This window comes from Apium graveolens, chromosome 3, assembly GCF_009905375.1.
Source record: "Apium graveolens cultivar Ventura chromosome 3, ASM990537v1, whole genome shotgun sequence".
NCBI classification, from domain to species: Eukaryota; Viridiplantae; Streptophyta; class Magnoliopsida; order Apiales; family Apiaceae; genus Apium; species Apium graveolens.
The window spans coordinates 247,219,717-247,241,672 of NC_133649.1; positions in this window are offsets into that span (position 1 = coordinate 247,219,717).

Sequence of the window (21,956 nt, forward strand, 5' to 3'; positions counted from 1 at the left end):
TGAGGAGATTGTGCATAAGACCTTCAATTAGAGAAATTTCATCAAAGATGACATTACCAATTTCCAAATAGCCATATCCTGTTGTATAACCTTTGATGTCATCTGCAAAAGTAACCACCAGGCCAGCTTTCTCAACCACCTTTGATAGCAGGGCTCTATCTCTAGTCATATGTTTTGAACATCCACTGCCCATAATCCACATGACCTTTTTCTTCTTAATGCCTTGAAAATAAAGAGTATTAAGTTTTGTTTGGTACCCGCACTAAATTCGGTCCAGTGAAATTAGAAGCATTAGAATATTTAGCATTTTTTAACAGAATTAACAGGCTCAACAATCTTTACTTTATGATTGACTGATTTATTGCCACTTATAGAAGCACCAACAAACTTGCTCTTGGGCTTGGTGACAGGTGCCACTTTCCTAGCTTTAGGAGGGCTTATAGTCTTTGATCAACTAGTGTTATTATGACCATGCTTATCATAATTATGAGATGTATTATGTGAGTGTGTGGAATTGAGATAAATGTTCATAAAAGAAACTACACATGGCATGCAAACATTCTTAATGCACTTATGAGAATGAGGCATGTTATGCACAAAAGCATTTTTAACATTGACTACTTTAACCTTTCTACAAGCATGAGTAAGGTGACCAGTAGAATCATAATTATTACATAATTTCCTAGGGCTATTTTCTCATATCTTGCAACTTCTATTCCTGCTTTTCTTAGTCTTGGAAGTTAAACCTAGTCCACCATTAGATTGTTCACTATCACTAATTATTGACTTACTAGGTTTCTTTGCCTTATTCTTCTTAGAGTTCTCTAGGTCCTCAATAAGCATCTCTATGATGAATATTCAAGTTATCTTCATCAAAAGGTTCAGTAGTAGCTTTCTTAAAAAATTGCTTTTTAGCATTCTTAAGAATATGAGGTGTACTAGGGGGATTCACAACCTTTTCACTAGGCCCGTGCTCAACTACATGTTCATTAGAAGAGTTTCTAAGTTCATCATAGTCCAAGACTATCTCAATATTTCCACCAACTACTTTGTCAACTATAAGTCTTTTGGCAAGATTAATAGAATTAATAAAAGCATGTAATTTAGTGTCTAATTCTGCAATCTTACTATTAAGTTCAGGCTCAGTCACAACATGCTTCTTGATCTTAAGTTCTAGAAAATGATTATTTTGCTTAAGACTTTCCATAGTGACTTGATCTAGAACTAACTTATCATTTTCTATTTGAAGCTTCTTTAGTACTTCTTCTAAGTCGACTACACTGGCATTCATACATCTTACCATAGTACACCAATTTCTATAGACTTCTCTTAAGGCTTCATAAGGCTTCATAACACTCAGCACATTCCTCAATTTTGCATTGAACCTTAAGAGTTTCATAAGAAACTGCATTGGAGTACACTAAGACAGTCTTTCTAAAAGCAACACAATTTTCATTCTCACATAGATTTTTCGCAGGTAAAGCACGAACACTTGGAAATGATACCCGTAAAAAAAGATGCTGCCATAAGTGCTACATTTCCAAATTGCTCTTCTTTATCATTTGTGTCATCCCAACTTTTCCCTCCATCTATGTAATATTTCACATGAGATACTTCTTTTTTGAGTTGCCAAAATCACTTTTCTGATAAACTTTTCCTTTATCCTTAGCTTGTTGGGACTTTCGGCATTTAGTGGCAAAGTGCCCAATCACATCACAATTATAGCATCTGAACCTGCTTCTGTCAACCATCCATGTCTTGTAACTAGACAATGAAGATGAATTAGACATATGTCCACGATTGCTGCTTCCAGAACTCTTAAAGCATTGCTTCTTTCTAAACCTGATGTTACCGAACAACCCTGCAAGGTTGGCCAGAGTATCTTCTATTAAGAATCAAGCCTGAATTATGATGATAAACAAAACTACATTTGCATAATTATGTTAAGACATAATGTAACCTCCAACTGTTAACCGTTCTAAGGGATAACATTTGGAGAAGTAGCCTATCAAATGATGTGGTCATTGCAATACACCATAGATTGGATTATGCAACCCTTCAAAGTGGGGTTGCAAAGAAAAGTGTAATAGTAGCCTTCAAAACTAATGTCTACCGCAACCCCTCTTTTTTAATGTCGCGGTAGAGTCAAAATGTGTTACCAAAATGACATATATAATTAAAGATGATTTTTTTCTATTTAACTAATTAGTAATTTTTTACATAGAAATGAAATAATAATTGAAATATATATTATATTTATTTTTAGAAGTTAATAATATTAGTGCAGTGATTTAAAATATTATAATGATAAATTGAACGCGTTATAAAACTTAACAAGTCACTAGTAGATTTATTTACAATATTTTTATATATTTGAATTTCTTCATTTTTCATAAAGAAATATTGAATATAATATTAATTAGAGTACTTATATTTGAAATATATATTTTATTTATTTTTCAAAAATAATAATATTAGTGTAATTGAAAGTTTAAAAAATTATCGAGTCATTAGTGATTTTATTTAAAATTGTAACATCTTCTTTGATAACTCAATAAATGTATATCAATGCAATTATTCATTCAGAAGTCATGTTGACTCAATGAATAATCTAGAATAGGATGGCTAAGTGTAAATATTCAATGCCATGTAATTCAGATTAAGTGAAGTGAATCTTCAACTGCTAAATGAAGAGAAGCACCAACTGGTATAAACATCATCCTATCAATTGTTAATCAAGTGAATATCAATGACTAAGGAAAGCTGTAGTATAATGACTTCCAATGGCTAAGAATTTCTATGGCTAGCAGCTATCAATGGCTAATGCAGATTATAGCTACTGATAGTGATGTGATAGTGGTCAAAACCTAGAACTCTCACAACACATGGGTTGATAGGTATCTCAAAAAAGTAGATGAGAAGCCAAGACAAACTTTGCATGTGATCTTGGATTTTGAATAAGAAGAAACATTCCATTTATGTGCATGGAAATTTGGAAAGATTTTCAAGGCTGTATATCAAAATAATATATATTCATTTGTCAAGAATCACGGGAAAGAGAATGAAGACGCAACCTTGCTGGACCTCGAAAACTGCAATATGTATTGTCTAGCAAGCTTTATAACTTCTTAATATATAAACCAAGTAGCAGCAATGTTTCACTTAAGAAATAGGTTTTACATTTTTATAGAGCTTAAGAGAGATATCCTCCTCTGAGTGAAACACTGTAACCTGTTAGGCACAAAACACGCGTTAATAATTCACGTAATTATACGCGTTCGCAAGTAATATAGAATAATTTCTAGTTCGTTCCCACAGAGACTCAGACTAATTATATTTAATTAACACTCACTCACCAATGTATGATTACTTCTCAATGTCAAGACAATAACACTTAAGGTTGATTAACTAATTATTAACTACAATTAACTACGAGAATAAAGCACTTAAATTATTACTTGAATTAACAATATTAAACACACATGAGATCATAACTTCATTACTACTTCATTCAACAGTTATTATTATTACCCTTAGCATGTAACGGTGATGATATTAATCGAATAACACGAAACTGATAAAAGCCAACTTTCGTTGTACTAGTACCATTCTACCAAACATCCACAATTAAGATAGAAGTTGCATAGGCATCAATTATGTTGAGATCCCACATGTCTACAGAATTTGACAACATAACGATTTAAGCGCAAGTTATTCATTATGATTACACAGGAAAAGTAAAACGGTTAGAGTTACCCACTAATCATGCATACAATACATGAACCTATACTAGCATGGCAAGTTCTAAATCTCAGTGAAAACTTCACAAGAGATTAACAAGCTATCTTATATGTTCGCGACGCACATAAGACGAATAAGCACAACCTATACTAGATATTATACAATCATCACACACCAAGGTATTAAACAATTAACTAACAAAATCCATAGTAAATCCGCTACGACCCCATGATCACGATTAGCCCATGATAGAACTCATCGTCACCATGGGTTCATATGAAAACATGATAATAACACGACAATATAAACTAACTAACTATTTATTAAAACCAGAGTACGTCACAAGAGTATATAGGTTCAAAGTAAAGAAAACTAGCATCCACTGTTACAATGAATAAAAGAATCATAAATTAATGTATGCTTCCTCTTCTTCATTGCGGTGTGCTAAAACGGTCTTCTTTTCTTCTCTCATTGCTCCTTACTTGATGAATACTTCATGTTATAAAACGTCTTTGAAGATTACTTATATAGAAGTCCACAAGAATCAGCCATCTCAGAAGTCCAGTAGAACACAACTTAATAATAATCAGAATTAAAATTCCCGACTCCGGGCGGCCGCCCCAGCTTCCCAGGCGGGCGCCCAGATCCCAGGCAGCCGCCCCAGATCCTAGGAGGGTGCCTGGCAGCCTTCTGGAAAATTCTGCATTCTGCTTCCGATTTTGCTGAATTCTTCACACATTCCCTCGAGACTGATCCCAAGTACTTCCCTAGGCTTATTTTGATGAAATTTCCCCGAATACGCAAGTTACACCCTAAAATGCAAAACACTCGAAAGCGCATCAAATACACAAAATACTTGATTCCAAAACATCAATTCAAGCCATTATAAGACGTTCTAAGTGGTATAAAATGCCACTTATCACACCCCCAAACTTAAATCGATGTTTGTCCTCAAGCGTCACAGACTCAAAAACAAAATAAAAACATGCATGAATGCAGACTACATGAAATGTAGCGATCCCCCTTTGCGATGACTGAACCAACCAACACATGACATCTCAACAAATGCAATTAGGCAACTAAAGGTCAATGAAATCACGCAAGTTAACATACAACTAGAAACGTGGTGTGTGCGGATGCTTAACAGATATGCTTCGAAACTAGATCAATTATCATAACTCAATTATCCTCAAGGCAATCACATGATTATACGAAGAATAAATTCTAGACACAAAATGACTTATAACACTTCAAGATCACTGGAGCTTATTACGGAATCATGCTTTTATTCAACACAATAAACAAATGCTTATTTGATCTTGCAATGAGTGAGGTCCACAAAAGACTTATACAATGGCATCCATTTAGCGAGCGTTAGGTTAGCGGATCCCAGACTATAAAATCCTTAGGTCACTAGGAACAAAGTCCCCTAAGAACTTAATAACTCGAATCCCAAAGAGCTCACTCGTGATCAATTATGCATTAAACCATATTTTTTCTCTTTTTTTCTTTTTTTTTTCCTTTTTTTTTTTCAAATTTCTGAGCAAGTGCGTTTCGCTCCATCTTGCTCAACCCTAGACTACTCACATAAAATATGAGCCGACTACTATCCATTTAACGCCTAGCCACGACTAGCAATAAATTCCAATTTTTACTCCAATTTTATCTTTTTATCCCTTTTATCATTAAGAGCCTATCATAAATTTTAAGCATAATAAATAGATTAACCTCAAAAACCATCAAACCATGACAACAATCTAGTCCTTAAGCATACTCTAAGACTTAGTGAAATTACAAGTGTTTCTAGCATGCATGTCAACCTACAAGATTCAACATCACTCTAACGTTATCACTACACTCGCATCAATATCACATATCAATTCGTAAAGCAAAACAAAAGGGATCATGGTATATGCATGAACTAAATGACTTGATAAATAAAGCTATAAAATAAAAAAATAAATAATAAATAAAAAACTATATGGCAAAAATATGCAACTATATGAACTAAACTAACATGAATATGCAACTACATGACACACACACAAATATGCTCCTTAACTACCACCCTCAAACTTAAAATCTTCATTGTCCCCAGTGAAGGTAGTAGAAAGGAACACAGGGTATACCTACTCAGAGAAATCATCATCATCACCCTCAGAGGGTGGAGTATCAGGAGGTGGATAAGCAGAGTCCTCACTAAAAATGGGCCACTGGATGTCATCTCCAAGGCCTCTAAAAGTAGTCCCAAGTGCTAGGGTGAGCTCCTGAGCAAACCTACTCTGCGACTCATACATCGCATACATCCTCCTCGATAGCATCCTATACTGGGCATCAGCCATCCCTGAACCAGCACCTCCCTGGGCTCTAGAAGAACCTGCCTCATCATGAGCCTGACTGGGCCTAGCCATCGTAGCACCAGCTGCTGGACGTCCTCCTGGAATACGATATCCCAAACCATGCTCCTCGGGCTCTCCACCCATCCATTCCTGCAATGCATTCAGCGTCGATTAATCAATAGGAGCGGCCGGCATCTGCAGCTGCTCATAAGAAGGCCAATGGAATCCAACTGCCCTGCACAACTTTGTGACAGTAGAGGCATAAGGGATGTTGCTTTGCGTCCTCCCCCTCAAACACTTCAAAATACCTTGGTAGAAGAACTCGCCAAGGTCCATATAATACTCCTCATTCAAGATCCCCCATAACAACCTGGCTCTCTCAACTGTAACCTCATGTGCATGTGAAGAAGGCAAAATATTAGCACAAATAAAGGCATTACATGCACGGGCATACCTGTTCACCGCAACAGCCGAAAAAGAACGATACTCGTTAGATCCCATCTTAAACTTCCGCACCGTACCAGGATGACAGAGAGTAGCAATAATCAAATCCAAATCAAAATCCTCGGGGGTCTTCTCATTACAATTTTCCTCATCGGGCTTCCTTTATCGCTGCCCAGTAACACGGCGAATCGCCTCGGGCTGGTAATCAATCGTAAGCCCCCTAACAACAGTATACCCATTCTTGTCAGCCTTTGCGTTTGCATAAAACTCACGAACCACACTCATCGGGACCGCCTCCGGCGACTCACAAAAAGAAATCCACCCTTTCTCAGCAATCATCGGCAATAACGCACCATCCCTCCCCGATGGCAAAAATCCCCTCTCCTGCAGAATCGGCTTAGTCAGTAGCCTGGTATACTCCTCCTCAGCAGCCCTATCCACCAATTGGCGCCTCGCAGCAGTACCCCTCGAAGAATCAGCAGTAGGAATGGTGCGGCTGCTATCAACAGTTCGAGACCTCTTTGGGGCCATTGAAACTGAGAATAAGTGTCTGAGATTTGTGTTTTGTGTGTAGGAGAGAGTTTTTAAGTTGAAAGTATGTGGGAGATGTATACGGGAGGATGTGTGTATATATAGGGTAAGATTTAGGTTTAGAATTAGAATAGGAGTGGGGTTGTGGCTTGTTTTTGGGGAAAAATTCATGGGTAATGGGGTTATGGTCGTGGGTTTATGTTTTTGTGTGTTTTTCTATTTTTTTTAATAAGGCCTAAAAAAAATCCAGCAGAAGGGCTCCAGGCGGCCGCCCAGGTTTTCCAGGCGGGCACCCTAGCTTCCAGGCGGTCGCCCGGGCTTGCCATGCGGCGCCCGGGAGGTCTTTGGAAAAATATTTTTTCTGCCCATTTTTTTCTGATTTTTTTTGGGTTTTTGGATAAAGTGCCAACTTCTAAGGGTTCCTATAGTCTTAAATCTTGGGTTGCCTCCCAAGAAGCGCTTCTTTTATGTCATTAGCTTGACGTAGAGTAGCTCGATCAAGTTGACAATAAAAGGGCACTAACCACTTCCCGGTTTGTCGTGTCCCCATAATAATGCTTCAATCTCTGACCATTAACCTTGAATGCTTGGCCTGGATCGTTCTCAAAAATCTCCAATCCTCCATGTGGAAACACAGTTTTGATGATAAATGGTCCAGACCACCTTGATTTCAACTTTCCAGGAAAAAGTCGGAGACGAGAGTTGAATAAAAGAACTTGTTGCCCCGGCATAAATGACTTAGAAGATAACTTCCTGTCGTGCCACCTTTTCACTTTTTCCTTGTAAATTTTGTTGTTCTCGTACGCTTGCAGTCGAATACATCAAGTTCATTAAACTGAAGTATTCGCTTCTTCCCAGCTGCATCTAGATCAAGATATAACTTCTTTAAGGCCCAATAAGTCTTATGCTCAAGCTCCGCAGGTAAATGACATCCCTTACCATAGACAAGTTGAAACGGGGACATCCCAAGTGGAGTCTTGTATGCTGTTCTATAAGCCCAAATAGCTTCATCGAGCTTCAAAGACCAATCTTTCCTTGACGGACAAACAAATTTCTCTAGAATGTGCTTGATCTCTCTATTAGACACTTCAGCTTGACCATTAGTTTGCGGATGATAGGCAGTAGCAATATGATGATTCACATTATAGCGCTACATCATAGAAGTGAACTTATGGTTGCAGAAATGCGACCCATCATCACTTATGATTACTCGTGGTGTTCCAAACCTTGTGAATTTCTGCTTATGAAGAAAATTCAACACTACATTTGCATCATTCGTCGACAGAGCCTTGACTTCTACCCATTTCGAGACATAATCGACTGCCAGCAAGATATACTGATTATTGCAGGACGAGATAAATGGTCCCATAAAATCGATTCCGCAAACATCAAAGACCTCAACATCAAGCATCACATTTAAAGGCATCTCATCCTTTCTAGTAAGATTCCCAACTCTTTGGCAATGATCACACCTTAAAACGAACTGATGTACATCCTTAAACAACGTAGGACAGAAAAAACCTGCTTCCAGAATACGAGCTGCTGTCTTTTTACCACCATAATGTCCACCATAAACTGTGGAATGGCAGTCTCGTAATATCCCCTCCGTCTCACAGAATGGGATACATCTCCTGATGATCTGGTCAGCTCCTTGTCTAAAAAAATATGATTCATCCCATATATACCACTTCACCTCATTATGAAACTTCTTCTTTTGAGTTGTATTCATATTAGGAGGCATTATATTGCTGACAAGATAATTCACAATGTCTGCGAACCATGGTTCTTCCTCCTGAACTGCGAAAAACTGCTCATCCGAAAAAGATTCGTTGATCAAAGTCTTATCATGTGAAGTAGAATTAAGATTCTCCAATCTAGAGAGATGGTCAGCTACTTGATTCTCAGTACCTTTTCGATCCTTGATCTCTAACTCAAGTTCCTGTAGCAAGAGCACCCAACGAATAAGTCTAGGCTTCGAATCCTTCTTTGAGACCAGATAGCGAATGGCAGCATGATTAGTGAATACTGTCACCTTTGTCCCAAGTAGATAAGATCAAAATTTTTTGAAACCAAAAACTATAGCCAAGAGCTCCTTCTCAGTAGTGGTGTAGTTCTATTGAGCTCCATTAAGCGTCTTACTAGCATAGTAGACCATATGAAAGATATTATTCTTGCGCTGCCCAAGAACTGCTCCCACTGCATAATCACTTGTATCGCACATCATCTCAAAAGGTTCTGTCCAATCAGGTGCCGTTATAACTGGTGGCAGTTATTAAACTCTTTTTGAGAGTCTCAAATGCTGCTAAGCATTTATCATCAAATTTGAAAGGCACATCTTTCTTGAGCAAGTTGCACAACGGCTTAGATATCTTAGAGAAGTCCTTGATGAAACGCCGATACAAACCCGCATGACCAAGGAAACTACGGATTCCTTTCACTGAGATAGGTGGCGGAAGATTTTCAATGACCCCCACCTTGGCCTTATCAACCTCAAGGCCCTTGCTAGAGACTTTATGCCCATTAATGATGCCTTGCTGCACCATGAAGTAACATTTTTCCCAATTGAGCACCAAATTAGTTTCCACACACCTTTTGAGCACCGAACGAAGATTATTCAAACATTCATCAAATGAATGTCCAAAGACGGAGAAGTCCATGAACACTTCGCCATTATTTCCAATCATATCAGAGAATATAGCCATCATGCATCTTTGAAAAGTGGCAGGTGCACCACATAAGCCAAACAAAACTCTGCGAAAAGCAAATATGCCAAATGGAGAAGTGAAAGTAGTCTTTTCTTGATCTTCTGGTGCAATGCAAATCTGATTGTAACCCGAATAGCCATCAAGAAGACAATAATACTCATGACCAGCCAACCTGTCGAGCATCTGATCAATAAATAGAAGAGGGAAGTGATCCTTCCTTGTGGCTTTGTTCAACTTTCTCTAAGGCATCAGATATTAGCACATGATCAAGTTCTGAGGTTACCGTAGAATCAATCAAATCCACCTTTAAGCACTTATCATTTTCTGTAGGTAATTTCATCGCCTTGAATACATTAAATGTCACATCCTGATCCTGCACCCTAATAGTAAGTTCACCTTTCTGCACATATATCAAGGTACGGCCTGTAGCAAAGAAAGGTCTTCCCAAGATTATGGGAATCTTCTTATCTTCCTCGAAATCCAGAATGACAAAGTCTGCAGGGAAGAAGAGCTTATCCACCTTTACTAACACATCTTCCACGATGCCTCGTGGATATGTAATAGAACGATCAGCCAATTATAGAGACATGTAGGTGCGCTTTGGATCAGGCAAATTCAGCTTTTTGAAGATAGAAAATGGCATTAGATTGATGCTTGCTCCCAAATCACAAAGGCAATTGTCAAAAGATAACTTGCCAATGGTGCAAGGAATGGTGAAGCTACCTGGATCTTTAAGCTTTGGAGGTAATTTTTGTTGCAGCACAGCACTGCACTCTTCCATTAGAGCAACGACATCAAGGTCATCCAGTTTCACCTTCCATGAAAGAATACTCTTCATGAATTTCGCATAACTAGGCATTTGCTCCAGAGCCTCAGCGAAAGGTATGTTGATGTGAAGTTTCTTGAACACCTCCAGAAACTTAACAAATTGCTTATCCAACTTTTGTTTTTGCAATCTCTTAGGAAAAGGTGGTGGAGGATAGAGTTGTTTCTCCCCTGTATTACCCTCAGGCAGAGTGTGTTCAACAGTAGTCTTCCTTGGTTCCGCCTATTTTTCCTTTTGCTTCTCTTCTTCATCTACAACTTCAGCTCCTTCATCTTTTGCTTTTTCAGCATCAGCAACTTTTCCAGACCTTAAGGTAATAGCTTTGACTTGCTCTTTAGCTTCCTTCCTTCCTGGCACTTCAGGATCATTGGAAAGTGTGCCAGGTTGACGATTGAGCACGACATTGGCTATTTGACTGATTTGATTTTCCAAGGTCTTGATAGAAATAACCTGACTTTTGCACAACAGCTTTAGCTCCTCAAAATCAGTGCTAGAAGGTGGAGCAGCACCTCCTTGTTGAGGATATGATTACCTTTGAGCATATTGCTGAGGTTGCGTGAATCCAGGTGGATTAAACTGTTTACTTACACCTTGCTGATATGGTTGCTGAACAATATTCTGAATATTGCTCCAACTGAAATTGGGATGATTTCTGTTATTAGGATGATAAGTAGCTGGCACAGGCTGCTGCGGTCGCTGATAATTGTTCACATACTAAACAGATTCATTAACGATAGAACACTGATCCGTAGCATGAGAGCCTGCACAATGATCACAGACCACAGCTATCTGATTGACTCCATAGTTGGCTAAAGAATCGACCTTCATAGATAGCGCTTGGAGCTGCGCTGCAATAGCTGTGGCTGCATCAACTTCCAAAATACATGCTACCTTCCCAGGCATCATCCTTTGAGTTGGGTTTTGATGCTCGTTTGTAGCCATAGTTTCAATAAGATTATAGGCTTAGTGTAGCTTTTGGCCCACAAGGCGCCTCCAGCTGCTGCGTCAAGCATGGGCCGAGATTGGGCCCCCAAACCAATGTAGAACCCAGTGAACACCATCCAGTCAGGCATACCATGATGTGGAAACTTTCTCAATATCTCTTTATAGTGCACCCAAGCTTCACACATAGATTCTGTTGGTTGCTGCGCAAACTGAGTAAGAGCACTCCTCATAGCTGCAGTCTTGGCCATTGGATAGAACTTCACCAGAAACTTTTGCGCAAGATCTTGCCAAGTAGTGATGGACCCAGTTGGTTCAGAATGTAACCAGTCCTTAGCTTTATCCCTCAGAAAGAATGGGAAAAGCCTCATTTTGATAGCCTCATCAGTAATACCATTATATTTGAAAGTACTACAGATCTCGACAAAATTCCTGATATGCATGTTGGGGTCTTCAGTAGCAGCACCTCCGAAAGAAACAGAATTCTGCACCATCTGAATAGTGCCCGACTTGATTTCAAAAGTATTAGCTTGAAAAGCCGGATGAAGGATGCTTGACTGAATGTCATCAATTTTAGGCCGAGAAAAGTCCATAAGAGTTGGATCTGCTGCTGGAAATATACGATCACCCATGATTATCGGTTCTTTCTGTTCACTCTCTTTATCCGAATCTTCAAAATCTATCTTCTCCGGAATATCAAGAACTGAGTCTGTCTCCTCAGCCGTATCTAAAGTCCTCTTGCGAGTGCGAGAACATGTTTGCATAAACGCTCGCTAGAGTACCTGAAACACAACCGGAAATAAAAAGTAATAAGTCTTAATCAATGAGTCCTAATGACCACTGGTGGCAAGTACATAAACTAAATAAATCAACACCGAGTCCCCGGCAGCGGTGCCAAAAACTTGTTAGGCACAAAACACACGCTAATAATTCACGCAAGTATACGCGTTCGCAAGTAATATAGAATGATTTCTAGTTCGTTCCCACAGAGACTCAGAATAATTATATTTAATTAACACTCACTCACCAATGTATGATTACTTCTCAATGTCAAGACAATAACACTTAAGGTTGATTAACTAATTATTAACTACACTTAACTACGAGAATAAAGCACTTAAATTATTACTTGAATTAACAATATTAAACAAACATGAGATCATAACTTCATTACTACTTCATTCAACAGTTATTATTATTACCCTTAGCATCTAACGGTGATGATATTAATCGAACAACACGAAACTGATAAAAGCCATCTTTCGTTGTACTAGTACCATTCTACCAAACATCCACAATTAAGATAGAAGTTGCATAGGCAGCAATTATGTTGAGACCCTATATGTCTACAGAATTTGACAATATAACGATTTAAGCGCAAGTTATTCATTATGATTACACAGGGCAAGTAAAATGGTTAGAGTTACCCACTAATCATGCATACAATACATGAACCTATGCTAGTATGGCAAGTTCTAAATCTCAAGATTCACTATCGCTTCACAAGAGATTAACAAGCTATCTTATATGTTCGCGACGCACATAAGATGAATAAGCACAACCTATACTAGATATCATACAATCATCATACACCAAGGTATTAAACAATTAACTAACGAAATCCATAGTAAATCCACTACGACCCCATGATAGAACTCATCGTCACCATGGATTCATATGAAAACATGATAATAACACGATAATATAATTTAACTAAATATTTATTAAAACCAGAGTACGTCATAAGAGTATATAGGTTCAAAGTAAAGAAAACTAGCATCCACTGTTACAACGAATAAAAGAATAACAAATTAATGTATGCTTCCTCTTCTTCGTTGTGGTGTGCTAAAACGGTCTTCTTTTCTTCTCTCCTTGCTCCTTGCTTGATGAATACTTCGTGTTATGAAACGTCTCTGAAGATTACTTATATAGAAGTCCACAAGAATCAGCCGTCTCAGAAGTCCAGTAGAACACGACTTAATAAAAATCAGAATTAAAATTTCCGACTCCGGGCGGCCGCCCCAACTTCCCAGGCAGGCGCCTGGCAGCCTTCTGGAAAATTCTGCATTCTGCTCCCGATTTTGCTGAATTCTTCACATATTCCCCCGAGACTGATCCCAAGTACTTCCCTAGGTTTATTTTGATGAAATCTCCCCAATACGCAAGTTACACCCTGAAATGCAAAAACACTCGAAAGCGCATCAAATACACAAAATACTTCATTCCAAAACATCAATTCAAGCCATTATAAGACGTTCTAAGTGGTATAAAATGCCACTTATCAAAACCACAGCTGTGAAATAACTCTTGTAGTTGTAACATATTATTTCTTCAAAACCTGAACCTCGGGTGGCAAGTCAAAAAGCAAACCACCTGAAATTATAAACATCTATTTTCATCTTTCCTCTCTCATTCACAAATTAACTTGAAAATTTTAATTTGTATTCAACCCCCTTCTACAAATTAACCTAAGTTGATTGTTGGTGAATAACAATTGGTATCAGAGCGAGCCTTTAACACACAGAAGGTTTAAAGATCTTGAAGACCACTCAATCAACCATGGTTAAGAAGGAGGTATAATCCCGGATTCCAGTCCTGAACAAAAAAAATTCAATATGTCTCTTATGGCAAAAGATAATGAGTCAGAGGAACCCTCATACAACAATTAGGTAATTACAACTGATCTATCTAAGTTAAGTAAGGGTGAATGGCAAGAAACTGTCAACAATATGTGTTCTGAATTATATAACTTGCATGTCACTCTGAAGTCTCTTAAAAAGGAAAACATTATAATTAAAATTGCTAATACTGTGTTATATGAGAGAAACAACTCACTAGAGATGCATCTGCTCGAATATGAAAATGCTAAGAAAAATTGCTTAGCTGCTAAAGATGAGTTGCTGAGGATATTAAAGAAAGAAGAAATTCTTAAGAGTCAATTAAATCTTAAAAAAGAGGTAATTGCCAAATGGAAGGAATTTGGGGATGTAGCAAGTAAATTCACAGATCTTGAAAGTATGAAAACTTTCCATGAAGATACTTGGAATAGGGTGAAAAAGAAATTTGAACAAGATGTTACTACTGATAGCTATTCATCAACAAGTAATATTCATTCATTGAAGGAAGAGAAATCAAGACATGAAATTTATTTGCTGAAAGAAAGTATCAGTACTTGAAAACTGGGCATCATAGTTGAAGATGATGACCTAGTGAGCAAGATCTCTTAAAAAGAGAATGCAACAAAACCAGGAGAGTTGAGCAGAGTAACATTAGATACTTATCCAACAAGAGATTAAAAGGAGAACTTAAATCTCAGATTGGATTAAGTAGAAGGAACAACATGAATGGAAAAGTAGAGATTAACAAGCACAACAACCACATTCCTAACAAATTTGCACCAAAAAAATCTTGCGTCAAGTGTGGCAGTGTTAATTATTTATCTACCCATGTAAAATTATCACCACTCATGGCTCTGTTCCACTCATACCTATCCACTCTATGATCACTTATGTAATCTCAATACTTACTTGGATATTTTTGGAGCTCTTAAAACTATGGGCTCTTAAAACTAAGGAACTCTATTCAAGGAAAGGAGTAACTCTTGAGTTTTTTATTTCAAGGACTTCATAGCAGGATGGAGCAACTGGAAGGAACAAAGAACTACTCAGAGATGCCAGGAAGAGCAATACTTGAAGAATCAAAGAAAATCATAAATATTTGAAATGAAGCCATTTGTTATGCAAGCTCACCTCAGAATATGTCTTCAATCAATCAAGTCTATAGACTAATTCATGACTTTAAATGCATCTGCTTCAGCTTGAATTAATGAGTGATTCTTGTCAATCTTGAAGTTTATGTAGAAGAATGAACTTCAGTTACCTGCTATCAAGAAGAATCTAAATAATCTACAGTCTGATAGTTAGAAGAACAATTATTACGGAATTAATCCATGATGCATCTGACAACAAGAAGACTCAAGAATTGGTAGATTATGATCTTGAAGATTCTCTCAACAAGAAGATGAGAAAATTGACTAACGAGTTGTTGGTTATGATGTGTTCAGAGAGCTTAAATTTGTCAAAAGGCTAATCCAAGACATATGGAAATAGTAGTTGAAAAACTAAATGAAATAGCCATTTATCAGTTAATCAAGACATCCATTAACCAAAAAGAGCTAGCCATTTATGAGATATTAGTCAACAAAAAATGGGATGTCGTCAACTGTTGATACAACTCATAAGGACTTTTAAGAAATTATGACAATCTGTAGCTCATGATCTGTTCTTTATCAACAGAAAAATTTTCTTATCAAAGGAAGGAGACAATCAGTCACTTTATCATCTTATCTTCTTGAGAAAAAAAGCCAGAAAAATCACTTCAGATGAATGCTTGAACAACAACTTTCTACTCAAGAAAGGACCTAGTCAAAGTGATAAAAGTTTATCTAGAATCAACTTGGTTTACATTCAATCAACAAGTGTAAAACCAATTTAAAAAAAACAAAGTCAATGAGTTGGTGCCTGGATCAGAAGATAATTCAGTCAGAAGAATCATGAGGGAACTCAGAATCAGGATAGATGGAGATGGCATGACTTCAAGAAATAAATTCACTTCAGCCAAAGACAATCTGTAGAAAGTGAAGATTAATAATGATTGTCTTAATGATGATAACTACGGAAGCAATCAATGTCTTAAACTGTAAAATATTTTCGAACTTTATCATATGGTTTTAAAAGTAAAGAGAGAATCCCAAACTCCATTTTTCAAATTTAAATCTTTCTTTACGAAGGAGATTTAAATACTCGCTCAAAATATAGGGGATCCTGCTCAGCGATGCATTTTATATTCGCAATGAAGTTGTTGAATAGATAAAGAAAGAGAGTTTTGATTACTTACCCAACATTTAGGAAGTAAGTCATGGAACAAGTTTAATCCATTAACAAGCATCGCTTGGGAAATATTGGTGAGTTTCTCCTTTCCAACTAGATACGTCTTCTTGGTGGAGTCCTATTAACAAGTTTTTACTTGGTGAAAAGGGAGGCAAACTTTACATTTTAGGGTCATGGATTTTATTCAAACTAGGAGGGGCGTAAGTGTCCAAGTGGCGCCGGTCCAACATTATGTATTAGGCCCAAATGGCCAGGAACTTCGGGAAAGGTGGTTCATTCCTTAAAAGTCCAGCGTTCGGTAGACAAGTAAATTCGACTATTCTCCCCTATATGTAGGTATAAAGTGATATTGTATGACTTCGACTGATCATCATAAGTTGCACACTACTCCATAAATTAGTTCACCATTTAGATTGGATATTTTCTACAACATCATCGAGAGCACCTCAATGAGAGAAAGCTATGGTTGGGTGACCGGTGAGTGTTGGCAGGGTCGAGCGTTCAAAATGATATTTGAAAAAAAAGTATCTTGTAACTTCATCTTTTAAATGATATTCTGAGACTTTGGTTATAGATAACATAACAAAGGTTCTCAGTGGTTTTTCACGAAAAAGAATATAGTTGGATTATCTGGCAACATTTCTTTATATGTTACATATGTTGAGATTTTGTTCGTACTTTATGCTACAAATATTTTCAAAACAAAATAAAGGAAAGATTATATATATGAGATCTTGTAACATTATATTTTACAATTTATATTTTAAAACTCTGTTTATACCTGCATAATAGAGATTTTCAGTGATTACGAAAAGATATATGTTAAAGTAACTTGTAACTTCATCTTTTAAAATATATTGGAACTCTGTGTATATTATGCATAACATAGGATTTCATAGATTCATAAAAAGAATATATAGATATATTGTAATATTTTACAACTTCATCGTGTTAAGAGATTGAACTCGGTTCATATTTTGCATGACAAAGACTTTCAGAAATACTATAAAATTGTCAATATACTGTTGATCAGTTATATGTTTTTTGTGGGCTGTGTTGCTCGCCCTTGCTTATTTTCACTATCACACAACAATAGCTAGACAAGATGAACAAGTCCAAGCTCCCAATTGGGAAATGGATAGGAAATGTTCCGCAGTTTCTTGTAGACGTTGATGCCGCTATAACTGAGGTGGGAATTACCAGTAGGCCAGGCTTTCAACTTTTGGTGCACCTGACTTATGTATAATTATGAATCATGTTTTACAATGGCAAGAACATGTAAACTTATTTAGAAAACCTCTTGAGTTGTAATACTAATAATTTTTGGATCATACGAATTGTACTAATTTCAGTTTCATCTCTGGAACTATAACTTGCTGTGTGTGTATATATTTTGGGGTCATAACATGCATTAGTTAGTTGTTGATTCAAGATTAAGTGTTATTATTGGAAATGGAACTCGTGATAACCCGGATCCCCGACCCCGGATTTGTGGGTGTTACAAAATCCGCATTATCTGTTTAAACCAAATCTTTGAAGGAGCAGTTAAAGCATGGCCTATATGACTTTGAGCAAGAAAATATTGAATTATGTGAAAATCAGAGTGAATATCATCATGAGACGATGGTGCTTTGAAGTTTTTTGGACCAAAAGTATGGTCATGGAGAATATACTTGGTAAAAACAAGTTTAGAGATGAGATCAGTATTCTCCATTGATGAGAATTGGGGATTCACAAAGAAATCAAGTGTCTAAGTTTTGCACAGAGAGAGTAGAAGGTGAACAAGTTATTTGTATTGTTTGTATTGTGAATATGATTAGTTTTTAGAAAAATAATATTGGTATAGTCATACACTATTACAAATTTTACACATGGAAACAATAAATTGGATGAGAGTAATTAGTGGACCAGATAACGTGTTCAAATGGTTATTAGTGCACGGATTTTAAGAAGCAGTAGTATGTTACTACGCCTATAAAACAACATATACCATAACACATTACCTTGAATGACAAACATCTCTTGATTCAAGGACGAAAATTTCTCTTAAAGATACTGAATTAAATCAAGTATGAATTAAGAAAAATGATTTTATACAATCACAAATTACTAACAATCGGTATTGAAATTTGTCAGGATTTGATAACCTCATTAGGATACAACTTGTGAGGATTTGTCTTACCTTGTCTGGATCTGATTGTCCTTGTTATGATTTGACTAACTTTGGATTGATATACTGTGTAAAGATATGACTTACCTAGTCAAGATCTGACGGGTCCAGTCAGGATTTGACTAGTCATTTCTTCTCATAACTGATCATCTAAGTTCATGTATGAGTTTAGAAAATATTGCTTCTAGTAAAGGGTTTGTAAAGATATCAACTACTTGTTGATCAGTGGGAACAAAATGGAGCTCATATGTTCCTTCCATGACATGTTCTCTGATGTAATGATATCTGATACTGATGTGTTTTGTGAGAGAATGTTTAAATGGATTTCCTTTTATATCTATGGCACTCTGATTGTTACAGTAAATAGGAATTTTTGAATAAGACAATCCATAGTCCAAAAGATGATTTCTCATCCAAAGAATTTGTGCACAATAGATGCCTGCAACAATATACTCAGCTTCAGCTATAGAGGTGGAAATAGATTTATGTTTCTTGCTTTTCCATGTAACAAGTCTTCCACCTAAATACTGACATCCACCTGAAGTACTTTTTCTGTCAAGTTTGCATCCTGCAAAATCAGCATCTAAAAAACCTATTAGATTAAAATCTGATTCTCTTGTATACCACAAACCAAGAGATTGAGTCCCTTTCAAATTTTTCAGAATTCTTTTGACATCAACCAAATGAGGTTCTCTAGAATTTGCCTGAAATCTTGCACACAAATAGGTTACATACATAATATCTGGCCTACTTGTAGTTAGATAATATAATGAACCAATCATACCTCTATAAGCAGTTATATCAATCTTATTACCTTGATCAGGATCCAACTTGGTAGGTGTGGTCGTGGGAGTTGTTGTTGTGGTACTTTGTTGCATGTTGAACCTAGTCAATAGGTTGTTTGTATAATAAGACTTATTTATAAAGATACCCTTATTAGTCTGTGTAACTTGCAATCCTAGATAGTAGCTTAATTCTCTCATCATGCTCATTTGATACCTTGACTTCATAAGATCATAAAATTTCTTGCATCATTTATTATTAGTGGACCCAAATATTATATCATCAACATAGATATGTACCAAAAATAGATCTTTACCCTTATTAATATAAAATAAGGTTTTATTAATTGTACCTCTCTTGAAACCACTTTAAATCAGAAATTTGGCAAGTGTTTCATACCATGCTCTTGGTGCTTGTTTGGGTCCATATAATGCTTTGTCAGCTTTGTAGACATGATTGGGAAATTTTGGATCAATGAATCGAGGTGGTTTCTCAACATTTACTTTCTCTTTTAGTTCCCCATGACACCCATCTGAAAGACTTTGAATTTCTTTTGACCATATTAAGCTAAGAAATTCTGATAGCTTCCAATCTTGCCACAAGAACAAATGTTTCATCATAGTCAATGCCATCATGGTGTGAATATCCATTTGCAACAAGTCTAGCTTTGTTCTTGATTATGGTACAATCTGAATTTGTCTTGTTCCTGAAAACCCAATTTGTACCAACTACTGACTTGTTCTTTGATCTTGGTACAAGCTTTCGTACTTCATTTCTCTCAAATTCATTCAACTCTTCATAAATAGATGTAATCCAATCAGGATCTTCGAGTGCATCTTCTACTTTCTTTGGCTCCTCCCTAGAAAGAAAATTGTGATACAAGCATTCATGCTCAGTTGCACTTCTAGTTTGAACAGCAGCATCAGGTTCTCCAATTATAAGATCAGGTGTATGATCTTTTGTCCATTTAATTGCTCTTGGAAATTTAGTACTGCTTCTTGATGCTCCCTTAAGTTGGATGCATCATTGAAATCATTATCATGTGAAGCTCCCCCTCTGTCATTGCTCTCAGTTCCTCACTGTGTAGAGCTTCTATTTGAGGACTATTCACTAAATTGATCTTGATGTTTAGTTGAATGATCTCCTTTTGATAAACCATCATTAGTTGAATTTGTATAACTTGAAAATTTTCCATTTTATTCAGAATTTCCTGATCCATCATGTTCTCCTAATGTATCATCAGGATCTGATTCACTAGAGATGTGACTTGCTGAGTGTTGATGTTGCTCCCCCTCAACATGTGCGTTCTCAATAACTAATTCTAGATCAAAATCCTCATTGTCAGGATTTGACCTATCATCAGGATTTGACCTATCATCAGGATTTGATGAGTTATCAAGGTTCGAGTCAAATCTTGATTTTGCCTTTTGATTGGAAAACACCAGTTCTTCATGTGAGCCTACTTCAAAGACAAGAATCTTCTTGTCATTAAAAGAGACATGAATAGATTCCACAATAGTTCTTGTTCTCAGATTGAAGACTTTATAATCTTTGGAAGATGGATCTCCAACAAAAATACCCTCATCAGCTTTTCTGTCAAATTTTTCAAGCATCCTAGGGTGTGTTCTCTGTACAAAGCTTTTACATCCAAAAATGTAAAGATGCTTCAAACTAGGTTTTTTTCCTTGATCATCTGATAAGGGGTTAACCTATGCCTGTTAATGAGAGTTAAATTTTTAGTATAACATGTAGTATTGATAGCTTCAGCCCAAGAATAAGTTGGAAGATTTGCTTCCACAAGCATTGTTCTTCCTGCTGCAATCAATATTCTATTTTTCCTTTCCACTACTCCATTTTGTTGAGGAGTTCCTGGAGCTGAGAATTGTTAAAAGATTCCTTTGTATCTGCATAGTTCATCCATCTTAGAGTTTTTGAATTTTGTGCTATTATCACTTCTGAGTATTTGCACATAATTTTGAGACATTTTTAATTAACCTCAATTTTAATATTGAGACATTTTGAATTTTGCTTGGCTTGTTGACAGGAATCACACAGACCATCACGAGAATAGTACATGTTTGGTAGTTCTCTTACCAAATCTTTCTTGAGCAGTTCATTTAGATTACTGACATTCAGATGAGAAGGCTTCTTGTGCCGTTTTCAACTTTCATCTACTGATGTTTTGCTTATCAGCCAAGTCTCAGATCCATCAACATTTGCATGAATTTTGGTTTCATAAATGTTTCCATGTATGTATCCAATTAAAATAACTTTCTTTGTTATCTTATGAACCACTTCACAGTGAGTATAATAAAGTACAACATGGTATCCTCTGTCAGTAATATGACTGATGCTCAATTGATTGTGCTTCAGTCCATCTACTACAGCTATATCTTGAATGATGACATTTCCAATGATAATATTGCCATATTCCAGTGTTTTTCCTACATTTCCATCACCATAGGAAACCATTGGGCCAACCTTCATCTCATATTCTGATAACATGTATTTATTTCCAGTCATATGTGCAGAACAAATACTATCCAGTACTAATACATTCTTTTTATTTCCCTGCAATTAGAAATG